The following is a 7,404-nucleotide window of genomic DNA, read 5'->3' as shown; positions in this document are numbered from 1 at the left end:
ACGTCCATAAATAGACTTGCCGATTTCCCGCCATTAAGATGTGTAGTCTGTATGTTGTTTGTCAGGACGAAAAGTGGATGAATAGTCGAGTGTTTGGGTTTAAATCCAAATTGGTACGGTGGTATGTGTTTGCCGACGTTTTGTTGGAGTCTGTTTCTTATAATGTGTTCAAAAACTTTGCTCATTACGGGAAGTAATTGTTGGTAAAAAGAACCATGCAGGGTGTGAGTGACCAGAATGATACACGTTGATAGTATATAAACTATTAGTATATTATTCAAGAAATAAAGTGCTTGGTTGAGGTGACTCCGTAACCTCTTACAGACGACGACTAACTATATCATATTCAAAGAAGTAAAGAGTACATAGAACCCAAAAATAAAAACACAACGTAGCCAGGAAAGAATCAGACATAAACATAAATAGTCTCCCTAGACGAAAGGTAATCAATATCAAGTATTTATTACCGAAAATGGGAGACTGTTCCCATAAACCATCTTTAATATTGTGATTTCTAACAGTAATGTAATCGGTCTGTAGTTCTTAGTTTGTGTGGGGTCTGTTGTGTTTTTCGGTATGGGTATTATTACACTTTTCCATGTCTCCGGGATCAGTTCGGTGCGAACAAGCGTCTAGCCTAGACGTATTTCGATACGCTCCGGCGAAAATCACTCTTTTTAAGCGGTAATAGTGGTCGTATTAATTTTATTATTGCATTCACGTGTAGCGCGAGACGAGTGCTTCAAATATACCTAAGTGCCGTGATAGTGCAAACTAGGGTTTCAGTGATTTGCATGGTGTTATGTGAAAACAATAGCATCCGGGTAAGTCGTTGTACCATAAAATTGTCGTCACGCTCATTTGTACTTGGCCTGTACCATAAATTCGTCCCTTTCGGGGCGCAAGGATCGCATAGGCCGCAACATCTGGCTGCCAAGCTATTTTATTTTTCTTTGTCTGTATCGTTACTTTCGTGGGATTTTTGCTTTTGGCCTCGAAAGTAACTTTCCGTTAGACCTCTCACAATGGATCCCGTTGTGGAGGTAACTAGGCTGCAAATCAGCAGCGACGAAGAGCGGGAAAGCGTGGAAGACAGGTCCCCAAAAAGGCCGCGAAAACGCGCACCCTCCTGCAAGCCCAGCGGACCATCCGCGAGATCCGCAGGACCATTGTCATTCGCGGATGAAGAGTCGCGACGCGAAATCGCGAAAAAAATTCCAAAGGTGGCCCCGAAGACAACGTCCCAAGACGAGGCGATTGAGGAACTCAAGAGCCTGGTAAATTGTATGTTTCTTGAAGGCAGAAGTATGATGTCGCTCGTTAAAGAGAACAAAAGCACAAAAATAGAAATTAAGCAAGGCATCCGTCGGATGAAAAGTTTTACTGATAAGCTTTACGATGGACTGAAATTTTTCCTAAACAAAATAGAGGGCTCGTGCCGCACTTGCCAGCCACGAGAATCGGCCTCTGTTGCGACAATTGCGACTCAAACGCAGGAAAATGAATTCCCAAACCGACGCGAATTTAGGGAAATCGCGATTCAAACGGGTGAGGAATCGGCAATTGAATCGCTTCCGTCGGATTCCACGTTTCAAGCGTGGAAACAAATCGAGGGAAATGCGTGGTCGGGCGCGATGCTCGATAAAATCGTTACCGTAATTGGCAACCCCGTGGAGGACCACCTTCAGGACGAATTAAAAATCGTATTCGTGGAACACGACGATAAAGAAATGACTGAGAGCATTCAGTCGCAATTTAAGAACCGTCATCCCGAACTTGCGGATCTCGAGGACTTCGACGTACTCGAACAAACGGTCAAAATCAAGTCCAAAAAAACGGACAAAGCGATCGGACATAAAATAATGAAGGTGTATGTCCCTTCCGCAGAAAAAGAAGTTTTCGCGAAACTGTCCAAGCTCAAAACGGAGCTGGCACAAGAAAAGCGCGTCGCGATGCACCATTTGAAAGATTTGTCGCTGATCAAGTGCAGGATGAAAACGACCGAGACGAAAAAACCAGCCGTAGGGTCAAAAAAGAGAAACTACGCGACGTACGCGATCATCGTCAACAAACAAAGGGACAACGCGGCCAAAACGATCCGCAAAATTAAAACTTCGCTAGGCGCGAACGAGAGCAAAGATAGGATCAAAACGATCAAGTCAAATAAAGAGGGCGATCTCGTGATCACCCTAGACAAAGACGAATCGGCGCTCGAGGCCATCGGAAGTGACATAGAAAAGTCCCTCGGGAAAGAGAGCGTGCGGCTTCTAAAGGAGAAACAAGAGAAAACCTATATCTTTATAAGAGGCATGGACGCGGCCGCGACAAAACGCGAGGTGCTCGAAGCCCTCCGAAAAGCCTTGCCTGAAATCGAAGAAACGGAAATCGCGATCGGGGAAATGCGCCCGTACGCAAAATCCGAACAAGCCGTCACTGTGCAACTCGCCGAAAAACACGTAACGAAATTATTGGAAGGATCCTTGCGCGTGGGTCTCGTCAGATGCAAATTAGAACGACATTTGAAAATCGAGAAATGCGCAAAATGTTGGTCTTACGAACACGCGACGACGAGTTGCAACGGTCCAGACCGTCGCAAGTGCTGTTTCCGATGCGGGAAACCCGACCATCGGGAAAAGAACTGCTCGAAAAAAGAGGAAGACGGTTTCTGCGTCCTTTGTAAACAAAAAGGGACATCGCCCGGGAAACAATAGGTGCGCGAAATTCCGCGGTGCGCTAAATCGCGCGAGGTCGGCCAGGAGGGCCGATCAGCAGTGCGAGGAAATGCGAAAACAATGCGAATTGTTTGCCGACTCGGACTCAATGATCGTCGAAACTCGCGACCAAAACAGCGAATAAAGCACACCGTTTTAATCGAATTTAATCCGCGTTTCTCTTTCGTCGAATCGTCGATTGTTTTCCTTTTTCTAGTGCTTGACGGAAACTTTTTCACAAAACAAGGAAAAAACTTTATTTTTCTTTCCCAGAAATCAAACCTCCGTTTTGTTTCTCTCATTTTTCGTTTAACTAATGAAAATCCATTTGAGAACGACTTTCCTACAAATCAATGCCGATCGCTCCATAAAAGCGCACGACATGGCCTTCCTTGAAGCAGTTAAGCGAAATGCCGATCTAATAGTGGTTAGCGAGCCTAATAAAAAATTGTTGCAAAGAAATCCAAAATGGCTAAGCGATAATTTACAAAATGTCGCTATTTATGCTCGGACTAATACGGTCAAATTTTCGAAAATTAAACGCGGAGACGGCATAATTGTACTATTCGGAGAAGAATACACAATTATAGCCAGATACATTTCGCCTAACTGTACGAGGAACCAATTCGATCAAAACTTGAACGATTTGTAACAAGCGGCTGCCGGCCGACACGGCGAATTAATTTTAATGGGTGACCTCAATTCAAAATCGCCCGATTGGGGATCGACGACCGAAGACGCCAGAGGCGCGGCGCTATCCCAGATGTATGTGGGACTCGATTTAGTGGCTCTAAACACGGGCGAGCCCACATTCGTCAGAAGAGAGCAGCAAACGTGCATCGACGTCACGTTTGCAAGCGAAAACCTGACCAATCGCGTCACTAATTGGCAGGTGTTGGATAATGAGCCGTGTTCGCCGCACAGACATATTTTATTTGAAATTGGCAGCAAACCGGGACGGAAAACGCGACTGCAAAACGGCTGCATAAAGCCGGAAAAGCAAAAATTCGTCGATACCTTCGGTGAACTTTTGACCCGCCATCCCGAGGTGAATAGCGGGAAAGAGTTATCGAAAATCATGCGAATAGCTTACCGGGCCGCATGCGATGAAAATCGCAACGGTGCAACCGGCAATCAAAATCCGTACTGGTGGACTGAAGAAATCGATAGTATTAGGAAGAATTGTGTAAAGGCTAGGAGATTTGCGCTTCGCGCCCGCGGAAATCGTAAAGTCGCGGATGTCGATGCGGAAACGTCGTGGCAAAAATACAAGGACGAGAAAAAGAAACTTCAAAAAGAGATAAATAGTCGTAAAAAGGCCAACTGGGTCGAATTATGTCGTAAACTCGACGAGGACGTCTGGGGGGACGGTTACAAAATCGTCATGAGGTATCTCAAGCCCGGAAATCCTTTCGAATTGACGACGCTCAGAAAATTGGAAATCGCGGAACACCTCTTTCCGCGAGGCCCCGGCTACGTTCCAGGAAAAATCATTCCAGTCGTTTATACTCAGTTCTCGAAAGAGGAAGTACAAGCGGTCGCGAATAAATTAAAAAACGCAGCTGCCCCCGGCCCCGACGGGATGAGGGCGGAAGTGGTTAAGTTCAGTTTCGAAGCATACTCGGATGTGTGGCTTACACTGTTAAATCAATTGCTGGAAAACCAAGAATTTCCGAATTCCTGGAAGGTAGCCAAGCTAATCCTGCTCCTTAAACCGAACAAGGATAGCGAACAGCTGGGATCGTTCAGGCCCATTTGTTTGGTAGATGCCGCGGCCAAATTGTACGAACGCCTCATCAAGAATCGTCTCGAAGAGGAACTGGAAGCAAAATATCCGCTTTCCGATGTACAATTTGGTTTCAGAAAAAATAGATCCGCAATACACGCCATGACGCGAGTTCTCGATGTCGTCGACGCCGCGAAAAATCGGCGCGGTCGCGAGGAAAGTTGGTACGCGTTAATTACTCTAGACGTGAAAAACGCGTTCAACACTGCATCGTGGACATGCATAGTAAACGAGTTGTCGAGAAGAAACATCTTGAATTATTTAATAAACATAATTAAAGATTATTTTACGAATAGAATAGTCAAAATAGACAAAGAGACCGAATTCAATATGGCGATGGGTATACCGCAAGGGTCGATACTGGGCCCTCTGCTGTGGAACGTAATGTACGATCCCATATTGGCCGCAGCGGCGGGCCAATCAGAGCGCGTCACGCCGATCGGCTATGCGGACGACATTGCTCTCGTCGTCTGCGGCTCCGGTAGGGTCGAGCTCGTCAATGAATCGGAAGCAGTCATAAACCGGTGCGTGCAGTGGTTGACCGATCACTCGTTGGCGATAGCTCCGGAAAAAAATCGAAGCGGTTATTCTTAGCGGAAAGAGGGATAAAAAAGAATGGTTTTTCTTAATCGATGACGTTCGCGTGACGCCTAAAAAATCCTTAAGATATTTAGGCGTCGAATTCGGGGAGAACTTGCATTTTGCCCGGCACGTGAAAGCAATTTGCGATAAAAGTTTTATTAGATTTATGTATCCCGCCAGTCTAGATCCAAAAGGAATAAATAATATTAGTTATCAATTAAAGCAAACGTCTAGACCCATTAAGAATATTGATGACTAGATAAAATAAATAAAATGTGAAATAGGACGTACATGCCCCATATAGATGAGGTGTGTAAGTCAGTTAGTCTAAAGAGGGACGCTGCCCTTGCTTCATATATATATGAAAATAAGAACGCTCTAGCTCGGATTGATATCTAGTGCTGTGTTTTATTGGCACCCCATTTTCCTATGAAAATCAAATAGGTTATGGGCCCAGGATAAAATTAAAAAAATAATTGCGCTGCGTACCGTGCCGTTTAGTGTTCGATCAGTGTTTAGTTGGTGACATTAAGATAAATAAACTTAAGTGATTATGGAAGCCAGTAAGTCTCGACGTAATATAAGACAATTTGATGGTGAACGATACAGCATTTGGAAATTTCGATTAAGAGCGTTGTTAGCAGAAGAAGATGCATTAAAAGTGATAGACGAGGAACCCCCAGTGGAGCCCGACAGAAAATGGGAAAAGCTTGAGCGATTGGCTAAAGGAATTATTATAGAATGCCTTAGCGATACAATAATAGGTCTCGTTACAGAAGAAGCGAAAGCCCGTCAACTAATTGAAAAATTAGATTCAATTTATGCAAGAAAAAGCCTAGCAACGCAGTTAGTTGTTCAAAAGAAATTGTTGAGTTTAAAATTTAAAAGTGACATGCAGTTATCAAAGTATTTTATTATATTCGACGAATTAATGATTGAGCTTCTGGCGGCTGGTGGAACCTTAACAGAAATGTCTAAAACAGCACATCTACTTCTCACCCTGCCATCATCCTATGACGGGATAGTAACTGCAATTCAAACGCTAACAGATGATAATTTGAATTTTGCGTTTGTAAAAACTAAATTGCTCGACTACGAAACCAAATTAAAAGACGAGAATAGTGACACCAGTTCTAAAGTACTACATGTGGAAACACAACGATTCAAAAGACCAGATCCCTACAACAGAAATAAATATCACGGTGCCAAATTTCCAAAACAAACCATTAGAAAATATTCTTTCAAACAAGGAACACCATCAGGACAGCTGTACCCAAAAATGAAGTGCAAACACTGTGGCCGAAACAATCATACAATAAAGGACTGCTACTTTTACAAGAAAAACCACCGAAAAGGAGAAGAAACTCGGGAACGCACTTTACAAACTGTTAAGGACTTTAGGTTATTGTTTCATGGCGTAGTTTGCTTAGTTAATTTGTTTTGTATTTTTATCCCTTAAGTTACGCCCATGGGCATCGATACGTATTTGAAGGATTCCATCTGGGCGCCAGACCATCGTACCCATCAGGCCATATCGAAGGGCTCTTTATGGCTGGGAAATACGCTACTAGTCAAAGGAAGCTTTCTAAATTGGACCTTTGCCGCGATCCGCAATTCGGCGAATCGCAATACTTCAATGACAGCGACTTGTATAAGTATTTGCCAGATGGCGGCGATTTTATGACCTTAGGCGCGACCATTGCCCGCAATGGCGTCTGGTATTGGTGCGCCCCTGGGTGGAGTTCCTCGGGTTTAGTACTTAAGGGATGATCGCAGTAATTTTGCTCTCTTTGACCAGTGCTCGCTCTAAAGATGTGATCGTAAACGTAACTCGTAATCTTCCCAACTAAGCAAACTCCCACTTCATACTTAGACCAATACCTTAACATTATTTATATAAGTGAAATTTAATACAGTCCACTTTCGTAAACCAAATTGTTGTTTTCGTGGTTTTCGTTTATCGAAGGAACCTCAACATTTTGGTCCTTCGAGCCGGATTCGGGCTCGTGGAAAATCGTTCGTCGTTTATATCGTGCTAGAAGTTGTTCTGTAGGCGTTGGTAGAAATCGCTACACGTGCCAGAACAAGAAAATTGTTCGTCGTTTGTGTCGTGATAAAAGTCGTTCACGTGCAAAACCAAAAGATCGTTCTGTAGGCGTTGGTAGAAGTCGCTACACGTGCCAGAACAAGAAAATCATTCGTCGTCGTGGCTAAGTAAGAAGAAAAGCTTGGTGTGTTTGGATCATCGTGGAAGCTAGGGAGCTTTGTTTGGGAAGTGGGTAAGTCCTTTATCCTTATTTCTTTATCCTTATTGTTTCGTTTGTG

The sequence above is a fragment of the Euwallacea similis genome, chromosome 19 (genome assembly GCF_039881205.1).
Source record: "Euwallacea similis isolate ESF13 chromosome 19, ESF131.1, whole genome shotgun sequence".
In the NCBI taxonomy this organism is placed as follows: Eukaryota; Metazoa; Arthropoda; class Insecta; order Coleoptera; family Curculionidae; genus Euwallacea; species Euwallacea similis.
This window is presented reverse-complemented; position numbering follows the sequence as displayed.